The sequence below is a fragment of the Chelonoidis abingdonii genome, chromosome 19 (assembly GCF_003597395.2).
Source record: "Chelonoidis abingdonii isolate Lonesome George chromosome 19, CheloAbing_2.0, whole genome shotgun sequence".
Lineage (NCBI taxonomy): Eukaryota > Metazoa > Chordata > Testudines > Testudinidae > Chelonoidis > Chelonoidis abingdonii.
In genome coordinates this window covers 32,303,910-32,318,826 of record NC_133787.1, presented here as the reverse complement: position 1 = coordinate 32,318,826, position 14,917 = coordinate 32,303,910, and the positions used below count along the sequence as shown (strand labels likewise).

At 42.0% G+C, this 14,917-nt stretch overlaps 1 protein-coding gene across 2 annotated transcripts in view; it reads left to right on the top strand.

Annotated features, from left to right (window-relative positions):
* Window positions 1–160: 160 nt before the first annotated feature.
* Window positions 161–14,917, top strand: part of CMC2 (C-X9-C motif containing 2) — a 40,724-nt gene continuing 25,967 nt past the window's right edge. The window contains exon 1 of one of the 2 annotated variants that reach the window (XM_032770607.2): window positions 161–287. The gene's annotated coding sequence lies outside the window, so the exon portion shown is untranslated. The remainder of the gene's footprint in view (window positions 288–14,917) is intronic. The other variant, XM_032770609.2, reaches the window with a different exon arrangement.

Genomic DNA, 14,917 nt, shown 5'->3' with positions numbered 1-14,917 from the left:
AATCATCCAGCTTCCTGTATTTGAATGGCCCAATCACGAGCGCTCTTACCCCCCCCCGTTGGGATATGCGCGTTGTGAGAGTTGCGTCTGGCCGTAGGCTCCGCCCCCTGTGACCGCTAAGTCAAAGGGCTTCACGGCCGAAGTCCTATCTATTTCCGGGTCGTGACCGCGCTCCCTCCCTCCCTCTTCCTTAGCTGGGTTGTACTTGTCAGACCTGAGGTGAGGAGCGGCTGTCGCTGGGGCCCGGCTTTTTCTTCTGACGGAGTTTTCTTCTCCCCGGGATTGGGGTAAGTGAAAGGAGGCTGAGAGGGGAGGGGCCAGCCGCCCGGACTCCCGCCTGTTAACTCCCCTTCCCCTCTGATGCCTCTTCTCCCCCGCCCCCCAGGTGTTCCCTCCTCTCCAGTTCTTCTTTCATAGACCAGGGAGAAGTGAGTGGCCCCTCCCCCTGCATGCGCACCGGTCAGAGCATGGGGGGGTTAGAGGGGACTAATCCTTCCCATCCTCTCACAGAGAGGGGAAGGGTGTCACCTCCCCCCCATCTGAGGGGGACAGACAGTCCCATGTGCCCAGGCATACGCAAGAAAAGAGGGTTGATTCCCCCGAAGAGGGGAGAATGAATCTCTCCAGGCTCCTACCACAGGAGAAAAGGGGGCCCCTGCCGCAAAACAAACAAACCATCCTTTCTTCTTTAGCTATGGGTACAGTCAGGCTGCAGGTTTATCTGCCGCATGCTGGAGCGAGTGACACGGCAGTGAGGTGAAGATATAGGCAAGGCCCAGACTCCAAGAGAAACATTTTTCACACTGCAATACCAATAATGATAATAAGTAAATAAAAAAGATGTTGCAGACTGTTCAAAAGCATCTGGTGGCTCAGCTTTGACCCACTGTCCACCTATTGTCTACCCTGGTTTACCCTACAGCTTAAGCCTTAAAATATGGGAGCAGGCTATCCAAACTGGCCAGCCCCCTCCTCCGTGTACCTTTTCTTCTGTTTATGTTCCTGTGCGGAGCCCACCCCTGGGGTCTCTTCATTCTAGAGTGGCTTGCAATCCTATTGGGGCATGGTATGTCACCAATATGGGTGTCAACAAATTTAACAAACCATTGTCTGTCTCTAAGGATTACTTGACAATTAGAGGAAAAAAGTAGTCTTACAAAAGAATGTCTATAAGAGTGACTGCAGAGAGAGAGAGAGAGAGCTAGCTGCAATAAACTTTTGTTATACAGCACTGATTTCCAAAGCATGATTCACTGTATGTGGCAATAAAATGTTGAAAGCATTCAAGGAAAAAAAAAATCCTTTACATGGACTGTCATCTTTCTGTGGTTCTTATCTAATGAATGCATCTTGACAAGTAGAGAATGGCCTGGCAAAACACCTGTCAGCAGAACTGATGAAAATACATCCTTGCAGTTTGATTTGATAATCTACTATCATAGTAAATAAAGCAGCGAACATTTGTCGGTTTGTTTAAAACTTGCGGTGTTCAGTAGAAACAGTAGATCCTTAAGATGTCCTAGTCCAGGGCTGGGCAGACTTTTTGGTTCAAGGGCCACATCTGAGTGGGGAAATTGCATCCAGGGCCATGAATGTAGGGTTGGGGCCATCGATTGGGATGCAGGATGGAGTGGGGGGTGTGGGATAGGGTGTGGTGTGCAGGAAGGGGGTTGGGGCACAGGAGGGGTGTGAGGTGTACAAGGGGGGTCAGGACAGGCGGTTGGGGTGCAGGAGGGCTCAGAGCAAGGGGTTGCGGTGCAGGAGGGGTGTGGCAGGGGCTTGAGGGGTGGGGTGCAGGAGAGGTTCGGGGTGTGGGCTCTGGCCTGGCGCCACTTACCTTGAGCGGCTTTGGGGTGGCAGTGGTGCACAGGTGGGGGTAAGGCAGGCTCCCTATCTGCCCTGGCCGTGCGCTGCTCCTGGAAGTGGCCATCACCAAGCCCCTGCGGCCTCTAAGGGGGAGCAGAGGGCTCTGTGTGCAGCCCTTGCCTGTGGGTACCTCCCCTGAAGCTCCCATTGGCTGTGGTTCCCTGTTCCCAGCCCATGGGAGCTGCAGGGGAGGTACTCGCAAGCGAGGGCTGTGTGCAGAGCCCTCTGTGTCCCACCCTCCCAGGGGCCGCAGGGGCATAGTGGTGGCCAATTCTGGGAGTGGCGTGGGGCCAGGGAGCCTGCCTTAGCCCCACGGGGGTGGCAGTCCAACGGGCCGGATCCAGCCTGTGGGCCGTAATTTGCCCACCCCTGCCCTAGGCTAGTGTATAAGATGTATGCATCCCAATTTTCACAGATGTATCCCAATACAACACACAAATTAACTGTAATATAGTGCATTTGCTGGAAAATGTAGGGTTATTCTTAATTTGCCTAATATGGTGTCTAGGTATAACAGAATAGTGTGATGTTTATATATTCTGACATAGCAGAGCATACCCGTATCGCTGAGAATTAAGGGCAGATTGTCCTTAACTTTGAGTTCTCTGGGAAATGAATCAATGTTACTTGAATTGAAACTTAATTACTTGCTGCTTTTATGAAGTTTTCAAGCACATATCCTTTGTTATATTTTCTTTAGTAATTTGTATGAAATTTAACAGTTAATATCATCTACAACTTTGCATCCTTGACATAAGTGTTTCAAAGTAATACTAACAAGTAGTTTAAGTCCAAAATCTATTTTTTTGTCTTTAAAGTTGTGTATAACATAATGAACATGTTAATTCAAGTTAATAAAATCAGTGTTAGAAAGCCAAACAGTATAATTAGTGAAAACTCAAAAAACAAACCCTGACCAATCTGTTTTGCTCTTCTATTGAAAAATGATAAAATAAACTATCAAAGGTGAAAAATAAATTACCATAGGCAATTTGGTTAACTACACTGTTTCTAGAGTCTTCATTAGTTCTTTCTTTTCATGGCTAGTACACCACCATGTGGACATCCTTATCCTTTTTGTAAAATATTTTGCAAATGCTTTAAAAGCAGGATTGATCATCAAACAATCTAATAACATATGGAGCTCAAATATAATAAAAACGTACTATAGGTCAGCTGAGATGTTTAAACTTGTTGCTGGTTTTTGTGTTATGTTGGATGAAAGACATGGAGGCAGGGTTTAAGGTAGAATCTATATAAATGCGAGGGTTTCTCTGAGGTGAAAATAAATCAGGTGTAGAATTAACCCCCTAGGCTTTCCTCTATCTCCAAAACTGAGGCATATCATAGGGGCCCTTTTTTTCCTTAATATATGTGTGCAGCATATTTATACAGACTGTATCAGAAAGTTTAGGGAAAAAGGCATCACAATGCCTACTATTAACAAATATTTTCATGAAGTGTATGTGGGTGCAGGGGAATCAAGGAAAGCAGTTTTATCTGGATTTGAACATTCTTCTTCAGTGCCTTCCATCCAAATATGGAAACGTGTTTCTCATGCATTAGAACAAAGTGAAACTTGCTGAGATTGGACAATCAAAATAGATTAGTCAATGGAAAATAGCTGAACAAACAGGGTCAGCGATACTAAAAATACTACTTAAAATGTAAGTGCTTTTAACAGTAACGCTTTTTAACAATATATTTTAACCTGAGAGCTTCCCTTTAAATATTAATGGGAATTACCTATTATGCGGGAATAGTAAACATTTTATTTAGGTGTCATAGGATGTTTTCTATCCCTTTGATTAAAGGTTAAAGAACACTGTCAACCTGAATTTTCAAAATTGATTTTTTTTTTAAATGGAAGTTTTTTTGGGTATCCTTTTAAACAGCATGTCCTCAATTGATTTTTTTTTTTTTTTTTTTTTTTTTTTTTTTTTTTTTAAAGGATTCACACAGGGTTTTTTTCTGTTTCCTTGCTGATGTTATAGGTGGCCCATGAGCAGCAATATCAAACATACTTGTGGCCATCTCCCTCTGGGTGCATGTCTGCCTAACAGCGGCAATACTGAAATAAGACCTGCTAATTTCTGAGCTGCTTGTTGAGAACTGCAGAAGAATCTCTGTGATTAAGAAACTTCCATCCATAGGCGCTGACTCTGTGAGAACCCAGGGCTGGAGCAGCTCCAGGAAAAAATAGTGGGTGGTCAGCACTCACCAGTAGTCCTGGCAGTCAGCTCTTCCTCCCCACTCCTAGCTTCTCTCGCTTGCCGTGATCAGCTGTTCAGTGGCGTGCAGGAGGCACTGCGGGGAGGAGGGGGAGGAATGGGGGCAGGAAGAGATGGGGTCGGGGTGGGAAGAAGCAAGGTGGGGCCTTGGGAGAAGGGATGGAGTGGGGACAGGGCCTGGTGTAGAGTAGAGGTCGAGCATCCCTGGGGAAATTAGAAAGTTGAGCCTCTGCTTTCGTCCTGTGTAGCTGTGTCTGATCTTATGAAGGTGTTTGGGGAGGGAGGGAAGGAGCTCTCTGCGTTCCTGTTCTTCCTCAAACCCATGCTTGGGTCTGGAAAGTGAAGGAACCAGATCTCCCGGTCTTCTGCCCCCTAACACCTGGCTCAGATTGCTTCTGGCTCCATGTTGGGGTCTGGGTGGGGACCAGATGGAAATGCTGATTCAGCGTAGTTCCTGGCTTCTTGCCCCCTACTCTAGCAGGGAGAGTGTAGCAGATGGCAGCATGCTCAGTTACGTGGTCCAGTATTCGGGGACTACAAATCTGCCTATTTGTTATGTTTTTTGTCTATTTTTTGGACATTGAGTATCTTATCATGAACTTCCTTACACTCTCAGGTTTCTTATTAACACAACATCGTTTCAATATTTGTTTTTTTTAACTGAATACAAAGAATAGATATTCATTTCTTGATAACCTGGGAGAATCAAGAAAACTTTTTATGAGAAGGTCTTTATGAGCTTAATATAACTATATGTTTCAAGATTGTTGATATAGGGGATTGTCTCTATTTTTCTCTTAAACTTTAAATGAAGACATTAGTAATTGGAGTTTCAGAAATCCCTCTGAATATATTTTTTTCAAATTAGATTTTTCTTTGGCAAAAAAGGGTTAATGGGCAGTCCCAGAGGAGCTGAAGACTACTCCATTTTTCCTGTAAGGAGATAAAGACAAATTTAATAATAATGCTGTATTATAAAACATCTCCCTTTCTCAAGTAAGTCCAGGAATAAAATTTATGTAGTGTTCTTGAATATCTTGAAGTTGAAGATACAAGCTTGACACCATTTTAAATCTCCTCTTGAAGCTCAGAGAACAGTCTTGCTCAAGTTCTCTGTGGACATATAAGTGGAGGCGAATAAAACAGTAACTAAAAGAAAAAGCTCCACTCTGGGTTGAGTGAGTGAAGTACAGTATCAGCAAAATTGGTAGAGTTGTACTCTTATTGAATTTTTCTGTCAGAGGAGAGGTAGAGTTTTCTCATCAGTGCTAATGAGGGTGAGTTTTTTAGGTATCATTCTTGAATGCATTAGCAGGAGTGTTGTAAGCAAAACACAAGAAGCAATTATGCTGCTGTACTCTGTGCTGATTAGGCCTCAACTGGAGTATTGTATCTGGTTATGGGTGCCACATTTTAGAAAAGAGCTGGACAAATTGGAGAAAGTCCAGAAAAGAGCAACAAAAGTGATTGAAGTTCTAGAGAACATGACCTGTGAGGGAAGATTGAAAACATTGCGTTTGTTTAGTCTGGAGAAGAAAACTGTTATCATGTTCCCCCTCACTCTTCTCAAGTACATAAGAGGTTGTTACAAGGAAGAGGGAGAAAAATTGTTCTCCTTAATCTCTGTGGATAGGCCAAGAAGCAATGGGTTTAAATTGCAGCAAGGGTGGTTAAAGTTGGACATTAGGAAAAACTTCCTTGCAGGGTGGTTGAGCACTGGAATAAATTGTTCAGGGAGATTGTGGAATCTCCATCCTTGGAGATTTTTAAGAGCGAGTTAGACACACACCGGTCAGGGATAGTCTAGATAATATTTATCCCTGCCATGAGTTCAGGGGACTGGACTAGACTCCAGTTACTCATATTGACTGCTGATCGTTAACTTAGAACAAATCAGATTCCAACAGCTATGGAGCAGTGAGAAATTGCTTGGAGTGATGTATTGCAGCACTAACCTAGGTAAACTTCTCTATTGGTGTTTCACTTTCAACTCAATGGAGTGTTTTTTGTGCATGGGGAGGTAGAGAGAAGATAAACCTTATTTTTTCTAATTCACATTGGGCTGCATCTTGATGTGCAGGTTTTCATCTTTCATGCAGATTTATGGGCAAAAAGAATTTCTAAAGTTATTTAATTGCTGTCGTGTTGAAACACAAACATTTTCCAGCTTTTTGCTTTTGTAATGCATTAGAAATAAGAACAAGTACTTGGTCCAGTCTGATCCCACAGAGTACGCATTGTCTACACTCTCTGCCAGTGCTAGATAATTTAGTAGGTCTCTTCTATTTTTAACATATAGAAGATTCCTGGAAAGATTTCATCTAGTCCCAGCTGCTTATTAGCAAATAAAACAGTTTCCCTTATCATATCTATGTGTCTTAACAGTTTGTAAAAATAGAGGGTGGAGTTCTCCTGTTCCTCTGTAGTTATTTTAAAATAAATGTTTGTGCTCATTAGGGGTGCCAAATTGAGAGAATTGAATATATGAAACTATCGACAGAACAGGTACAGCATAGGCATCAGCAGCAACTTCCCCACATTGTCTAGAAGTCAATATGCTTCAATTGTTAACCTCTTTGCGGGGGAAATGAAGAGATGCATATGTTAATAACTTTTGGTTGCTACTATATTTGATCCTGTGACTTTCAGGTGAAAGATTGTCTTGTGTCTTAGTAGTTCCCTAAGCCATCCAGTCTTTCTCCTTCTCTTCAGTTAATATTGATTAATGTCCACCATTGGTTGCGTGGTATGGATGCTATAAATGTACATCAGAGGGGGATAGTTAGTTTAGCTGTAGGTATACTGTCAGTATTGCATATAGCAGCACAGCAGGCCCAGAAAAAAACAAAATAGCCATTCTTTCTGGCTATGGTAGATGGAGAGCTGTGATAGGTGAAAGCCCTCCCACAACAGAATTGCAATTAAGCTATCTTCCCCTTATTGCATACTCTCTCCTGTTGCATCCTTATACTCTGAGACCAAGTCTATATGGTGAAAATACATTGTTAGAAAATGTTAACTAACCAATTTCAACTAATATGATGTTACACATATCTTTAGTACCTAGTGATGGCAGGTACAAATCCTGAAATGTTTAGCTGGTCATGGTTAACTTCTAGTGACGGAATATATAGACCTTCTCTCTGGGCTAGCAGGGAAGGACTGTTTAAGAAGAGACATAGGTATTTGCAGTGATTGCAAAGGCACTTGGGAGGAGGGTAGAAACAGTTTAGAGAAAAGGAAGGGTTCCTTTCTCACTTCATATAAGATGTCAGTTGCTGGAAGACAGCAGAGAGGAAGGAGTCACTCTCTTGGCAAGTTCTCCAATGTCTAGTGAAGCCTCAAGGAGAGGGCTGTAAGATTCTTCAGCTCAGGGAAACCTTACTGATAGGGCTGGAAGGACTGGACAAGGTAAATGGACTGACTTGTGAAACCAAGCTGACAAGGGTAAGAACTGATTATGATGTAGGTGAGTCAAGCAAACTGTTTTCTTGTTGTAGCTTAATAAAACAAACATTGAAAAGGGGAACAATGTTAAATGAATCACCTGTGGTTGGGACATGAATATTTCTAGAGCCCAGAAGGACAGAAAACTGAGGCATGGTAGCACACTAAGACTGGAAGGGGAGTGGCACCCTGCTATTCCCCGAGTAAATACATTAATGGAATCCTGTTTTCCCTGCGAAAAGGCCCTAGTGCATTAAACTCCAAGGCTCTCAAACACTATAGTGATGGGTGCTTTATAGGAACCTAAATAGATTGATTGATTGATTATTTATTTATTTATTTGGCATCTTTCTCCATCTCTGACTACTTAATCACTCTCTAAGATATGCCAACTAGGGAAGAGCACTATGCATTTTTTTCCTTTAGTGTTCAGTTGTACACAGGTTTCTTTAATTTTTATTATCTCGGATCACATGTTTTTGTCAGTATTACTACCTCATCATTTAATTCCAAACCCTAACAATTCACAGCTTGAAAAAAGGCAAAAGCACTGACACTCATGCCATTGTAATTTGACAATTAATAATTAAAATATAATCCATTGAATGAGAAATTCCCTGTTAGAACTGTTAATAAGCTATGCTTACTGTCCATGCACTGTGTTTCAAATCAGGTTTCAAATAGCTTCTTGCTCTTAATTAAAGACTGCTATCTTGTTTGGAAACTTCCAAGAAGGAACAATTTAGTGTGACTATGTCTTGCTGCTTGTAATTATACAGCATTTAAAAGACTTGGCATTTTCTCTCTGTCCAGCTGGCCTTAATACTGGCTTTATTGAACTCCCTTCAGAATACTGCTAGGATCATCTTCCTAACTTGTTGTTCTATCCATGGCCTTCTCTCCATTGGCCCTTCACCATTTACCTCGGCCCTGTCTACCAGATTACTAATTTATTGAGCCATTAGCCTCCATTTTTGCTTTGCCAGGAAAGGCATTTTTGATTGCCCACCTATTTTTCTCCTCTGCAGATCTCTATGCATGGGAAGAACTTCCATTCAAAACTAATTAAGTTATCAGCTTTTTCTAAACCCTTACTTTAAGTCGACCTCTGCCGTGATGCCTGCAAATCACTACTGTCTTGCATTGGTTGGGCAAGTGGCAAACTGAAAGTTCCAGTTTTCTAAACTGTTAATTTTATTATCTCATACTCCTATTCGCACCCTGTTTCTGTTTGGTTCAACTGTCGTGTCCTCTTGACTTCAAGATTTAAAAGCCATTGAAGGCAGGATGTGCCTTTGGATCTAGCATAATGGCACCGAGACATTTTGTTTCGGATTCCTCGGTGCTTACCACAGTACAACTAATTTTTAAAAATTAATACATCTCACAGTCTTTCTCTGTAAATAGTCTATTTCTAGTAGTTTTCTGTCTAGTTTAAAACTAAACAAGACGCGATATATTGATCCCTGATAAATTGATAGCTACCCGCCGTATCGGCGGGTAGTCTGGACGTACCCAAAGATGTCCTTGTTTTACCTCCCTCCTCCCTGTTTGCTTCTCATTGGGATTTTGAATACCTCCTGGACATATTGGATAATGTGTTTTGTTAAAATTTCATATCTCAGATACCCACATTTCCATAAAGCAGGTTACAGCCTTCCACTTGGTTCCCTCTGGTAGGCCTATGTAGGGACAATTTACTTAGAGCAAATAATACCCAGCATTGCTAAATTATGGCAAAGAAAATTGTGGACCTTAAGAATGATTCAGAATTTTGACTGTGGGCCATATCTTTGAGGCCAGATAATATAGTCATCCATCAAGAATGATAGCTTCTCAGAGTACCCACCTTAGCTTTCAGATTCCCAAATATGACCTCTTCTTTTCCTATCTCCCTCATGTTATCTAAGTGAGCATATAGTAAAAAGCATTGAAACCTGCATGGTCATTTTTGATTGTCTGTTCCATTAAAAGCTTGTTCAGAAAGTTGGGAGGAAACTGACCTGTCAGGGTTTATCTTTAGCTCCTTTTGGCATTCTCCGCCATACTTATTACACAACTATTGTCTGTATTGTGGTTGCCAGATATGGAGAGAGAAACATGGAAAATTAACAAGATTAGCAAGATTCATAAAGAGAAATCCTAGGAGCTTACCAGTTTGTGTCCTGTCTCAGCAGCTAGTGCTGCCCCATGATGAAATATACTAACATCTCTAAATTAATGCACAGACTTCATCTTTTATACGTCTCTCCAAATAATCACTTCAGATCTTAATGGTGTTTGCCTAGCATTTTAAAGCCCATTTTTCTCCCAGAGTAATTGGTCTACTTTCCTAATATTATCCGTGTGCTTTTCTGCTAATATTTCTTTCAGAGCAATTGCTTGTTTCCCTTAATATTCTTTATCCAGCATTTCTGTTAATAGATCTCTCAGCAATTTATACATATAAAAAAAGTTTTCCCAACATTTACTGCTATAATTTCATTCAGCGTCTCTCTATTCTTAATATCTTAGTAAGTTTTCACCTGTGTTAAAATTCTACCTACATTGATTTGTTCGCTATTGACAACTATTTACTGTCTCAGAATAACTTTTTAGGGTTTTTGCAAGGAAACTAGCAAGCTTCCCTCAGTGCTCCTGTCACATAGTATTCCTGACCACCAGTCATTGGACATTTTCTCACATGTAGGTCTGTCACATCCACCTTGAAATCATCAGCTCCCCTTTCTCTCATAGGCTTCCTCATGAATGTAAATAATACTTAGCATTTAAAGCACCAGTCATTCAAGGATCTCAAAGCATTTAACAGATGCTAATTAAATCTTCCATCCATCATTTGAGGTGGCTTATTTTGCCCATCTTATAAATATGTTAACTTGGTACACATACTCAACAATGCAATTTGAGATTGTTGACTAAGCTTTGAAGAATGTAATGATGAACTGCGAGCATACTCATGTTGTGGCCTATCATGAAATACGTTACAATGAGGGTATCTGGTTAGTCTCCTCCAAAGAGTTCATTGTGTCAGGGCTATCAAAATGTTTTTCAGGAATGGTAACTTTAAATTAGATTATTCTTACTTTGTCTGAACACAACTTTATTTGGTAAGTTAATGACCGAACATTATCTGATCAGAGATAATTTAAAAAGGACTAATGTTACAAAGCTGAGTGATTATGTATTCTGTAAATCCTAGTGAAGTCAGTGGAACAACTTGTGAATAAGATCTGGCCACTAAAAGACTTACTTGGGAAATGTAGCTTTGAACAGACATCTGTTTATGCTATCAGTGCCTTTTCTCACTTCATATGAAAATAGTTTCTTAATATGAATTACACCACTAATCCATTCTAAATGAAGAATGGGACTGACCTTTCTATTGTCATGTTTCCCTCCCTCCTGTTCGGTTTACTTCATTGGAGTGTTAGTCAGTGCTTTCTATTTCTGAGGCCTTGTCTACACTACAAAGTTTTGTCAGCAAAAGTTATGCTGCTTTAATAAAAGTGCTTTAATTAAACCACTGTTGCATGTCCACACTAGCTCCTTGTATTGGCACAGTGCATCCACACTAGCAGCTCTTGCATTGACACAGAGAGCAGTGCGCTGTGGTAGCTATCCCACTATGCAACTGGCCACAGGGCGCTTGGGAAGGGTTTGCAGTGCCTTGGTGAGGCAGGAACAATGTCACATGATGCAGGTTTCTCAATCTCATCCTTCGAGGGGCATCCTAGTAGATTATCAGCTGCTTTTTCAACTGAAGTGGGGTGGGGGGGGAGAGGAGAGTGGTGTGTCTAAGTTGAGGGAGACAGCAGGCTGATCGAGGTATTCTGAGGAAGGAGGAGGGGGACACTCCCCCCCCCCCAACATCAGCCCCCGGCTCTGTTCCGCACAGCAGTCTCTCCCGAAGCAGTCTGCTCTGCCTGCTTATGGTTCTGTGATTCCCTCCCCGCAGCTGCCTCAGCTGCAGGGAGCCCTGCGAGCTCTCCCTGCTGAGGAATGTCAAAGCAGCACAGCAATCCCTCTCTGCCCCCCTAGCAGCAGTCTGCCTGCCACTGTGTTCCTAGAGCAGGGCAGAACAGGAGCATTCCAATGATTTATTCTTTGTTCCACAAAGGGAGCAGCACATTCAGCTGTCAGATGCTTCCTGGAACTTTGAAAGGGATGAGGTGCATTCTTGCAGGGCAGCAGAGATCAAAACAGTGAGCAGAGCGGTCATAGCATTGTGGGATACTGGTGAAAGCCAGTTCTGTCAACTAACCAGTGTTCACAACAATGCTTTGTTGCCTTAACTTTGTTGCAAAAGGCTTTATCTCTCTGGTTGAGGTGGTTTTATTTTGTTGGCAAAACAGCAGGATTTTCCCACCAAAAATAGCTTTGTAGTGTGTACACCTCCTGACAAAACTTCATAGTGTAGACAAGACCTGAGAGAACTGATCAAGATGACACTACTGGCAGAATACTGACTGAAACTGCAAGCTGATTATCAAATCGCTAACACACACCATCAGTCAATCTTACACCTATTACAGTAATACAAAATCACTGATGAGCGCTCAGAAATGTTAGCTAATGCTATTAGGAAAATCCATGGACAAGTTAGTAGAGCCTTGCAAATCCACAAATATCCACTCTCTATATATCCACACAGGGCTCTACAAATTAGAAACACTGACTTACTATGGTGTGCAACCACAAATTGGTAGTGGTATGGCAGAGTTCTTACTTGAATCACTTAGCGCATTTCTGTGCGTAAAGACTGCAGTGGAACAGCTGCACTGGTGCAGCATTTCAGTGAAGATGATACCTACGCTGACGGGAGGACATCTCTCTTTGGTATAGGTACTCCACTTCCACGAGAGGCAGTAGTTATGTCAATGGGGGAAGCCATCCTGTCAACTCAGTTGTCTACACAGGGGATTACGTTGGTATAACTCCGACACTCAGGGGTGTGGATTTTTCATACTGTTATACTGTAGTTATACCATTGTAAGTTTATAGTGTAGACCTGGCCTTAGTTGGATGCAGTACTGGGTCTGTCATCTGCAGTTTTAGGTACACTTGTTAATTTGCTGAAAGGAACATTGAGCAATGTGTGCAGTTCAAATTTTGCTGTGTTGAGAGTATAGTGTAGTATTAGACTTGCACACAGTAATGTGGTATTTTCTTTCAAGCCCCTCCTCCACAACAATTATATTAATGTGTGGAGGACTGTTTAAAACACTTTAAAGAATGTAAATATTCTTCAAATGCTTGCTCATGTTGATTCCATGTTAGGTGTGTGTACACCACGTCCATTTGCGTCCCATTATGCCATTACCCAGCAGGCACAGGATGACTCAAGCTTCGATAGAGCAGAGCTGCAAGACCATGAACTCTGAGCCCACCTCCAGGGAAACCGCTTGTGAGTCACCTAACATGGAATCGAAGAGGAAAAAGTGGTTACCTACCTTTTGTAACTGTTGTTCTTTGAGATGTGTTGCTCATATCCATTCCATGATCCACCCTCCTACCTGTCATTGGAGCTGACAGCAAGAAGGAACTGAGAGGGTGTAGGACTGATGGCGCTTCATATATTGACGCATGAGCACAGCACTCCAGAGGGCACCAGAGCCCAACCTATGGATACCACTAGGGCAGGGGTAGGCAACCTATGGCACCGGGTGCTGAAGGCAGCATGCGAGCTGATTTTCAGTGGCATTCATATTGCCTGGGTCCTGGCCACTAGCCCCAGGGGCTCTGCATTTTAATTTAATTTAATTTTAAATGAATCTTCTTAAACACTTTAAAAACCTTATTTACTTTACATACAACAATAGTTTAGTTATATATTATAGACTTATAGAAAGAGACCTAAAAACGTTAAAATGTATTACTGGCACGCAAAACCTTAAATTAGCGTGAATAAATGAAGACTCAGCACACCACTTCTGAAAGTTTGCCGACCCCTGCACTAGGGGAAAAATTTCCATCAGTGGTACATGCAGCATGCACGCGCCTAACATGAATGGACAGTTAAGAAAGGTAGGTAACTGGTTTTTTTTTCTCATTGTGGCAACAGGGAGACTATTTCAGAGGCTGGAAAATTAAGAGGCTTCCATGTTGCTTGGATTTGTGTAAATTTTATTTTGTGAGCATTATAGACTGTTAGGGTATGTCTGCACGCCAATGAGACACTCATGGCTGGCCCATGCTAGCTGACTCGGGCTCCTGAGGCTTGGGCTGTGGGGCTGTTTTATTGCTGCGCAAACTTCTGGGCTCTAGAATCCTGCGGGGTGGAAGGCCCAGGCTCCCGCTCCAGCTTGAAAGTTTACACAGCAGTGAAACCATGCTGCAGCCTGAGTCCCTGGATCCTGAGTCAGCTGGTGGATTTTTCTTTGCTGTGTAGACACACCCTTAAGGCTTAGAGTCCCTGCTGGGCAGTGTATTCGCTTGATTGTGAGTGTCTAATCTTTCTGCCCCCAGACTTCCCATAACCAGTTCAGTTGCACATTTGGTAGAAATAGTGGAAGCGCTAGTGCAGACAAGACTTTAGCTGAACATAATCATTTTAAGCACTGTTGTTTAACCTGAAAGTCTAACTCTCATCTAGTGATACTTAAAATGTCAGCTTTGATGATACAGTGGTTAGAACAGCAATGGTTGCCTGGAGCATGGTTTAGAGTACCATTCTCACTCAGGATACCTATTGGAGCTGAAAAATTGTAGAATTCTCTGCCATTCCTTGGGGGGAGGGGGCGCGGGTAGCTTAGTTTAAACAAGGTCTAAGTGACTGGCCTCTGCGAGAGGAGAGATTATTTCTTAAAATGACAACTAAAAGTTAAATAAAATATCACATTGTATAAAATACTGACTCTTTCCTTCCTCCTTAAAGGGACACTGCTAGATACTTTTGGGCCCAAAATTCAGCTTTTCTGTGTGGCTTTCAAAAAGAAAATGTCAAAAACTTAAATGAAGAGAACTTCAATATAAATGTTTTGATTTATAGTGACGGAAGGGGTTGGCTTTAAACATAAAAATGAGTTGTTTGTGCCCCAAATGAGGGAGTGCTATTCTACTGCAATGGGAGTAACTCACCATGAGACTGAACATTCTGTTTTCAATGTCCAAGGGAGTGAATTACCTAAAATAAACAAAACACGTATGATTAACAGTATTTGATATTTGAAGATCCTTTCAGTTTTAATCAAAGGCAGTGATAGTGACATAGCTAAGGATGGAGATGTTGAAAAATGACTTTTGACCTCATGTCCCTCCATTTTTATGACAATTTCTAGTAGGGACTGGATTTTAGGATTTCTGTTAAAGGGTGGTTCACCAGATATTAACTCCTTGCCACTGGTTGAATGGATCCTTATTAAGTGGAGATTTTG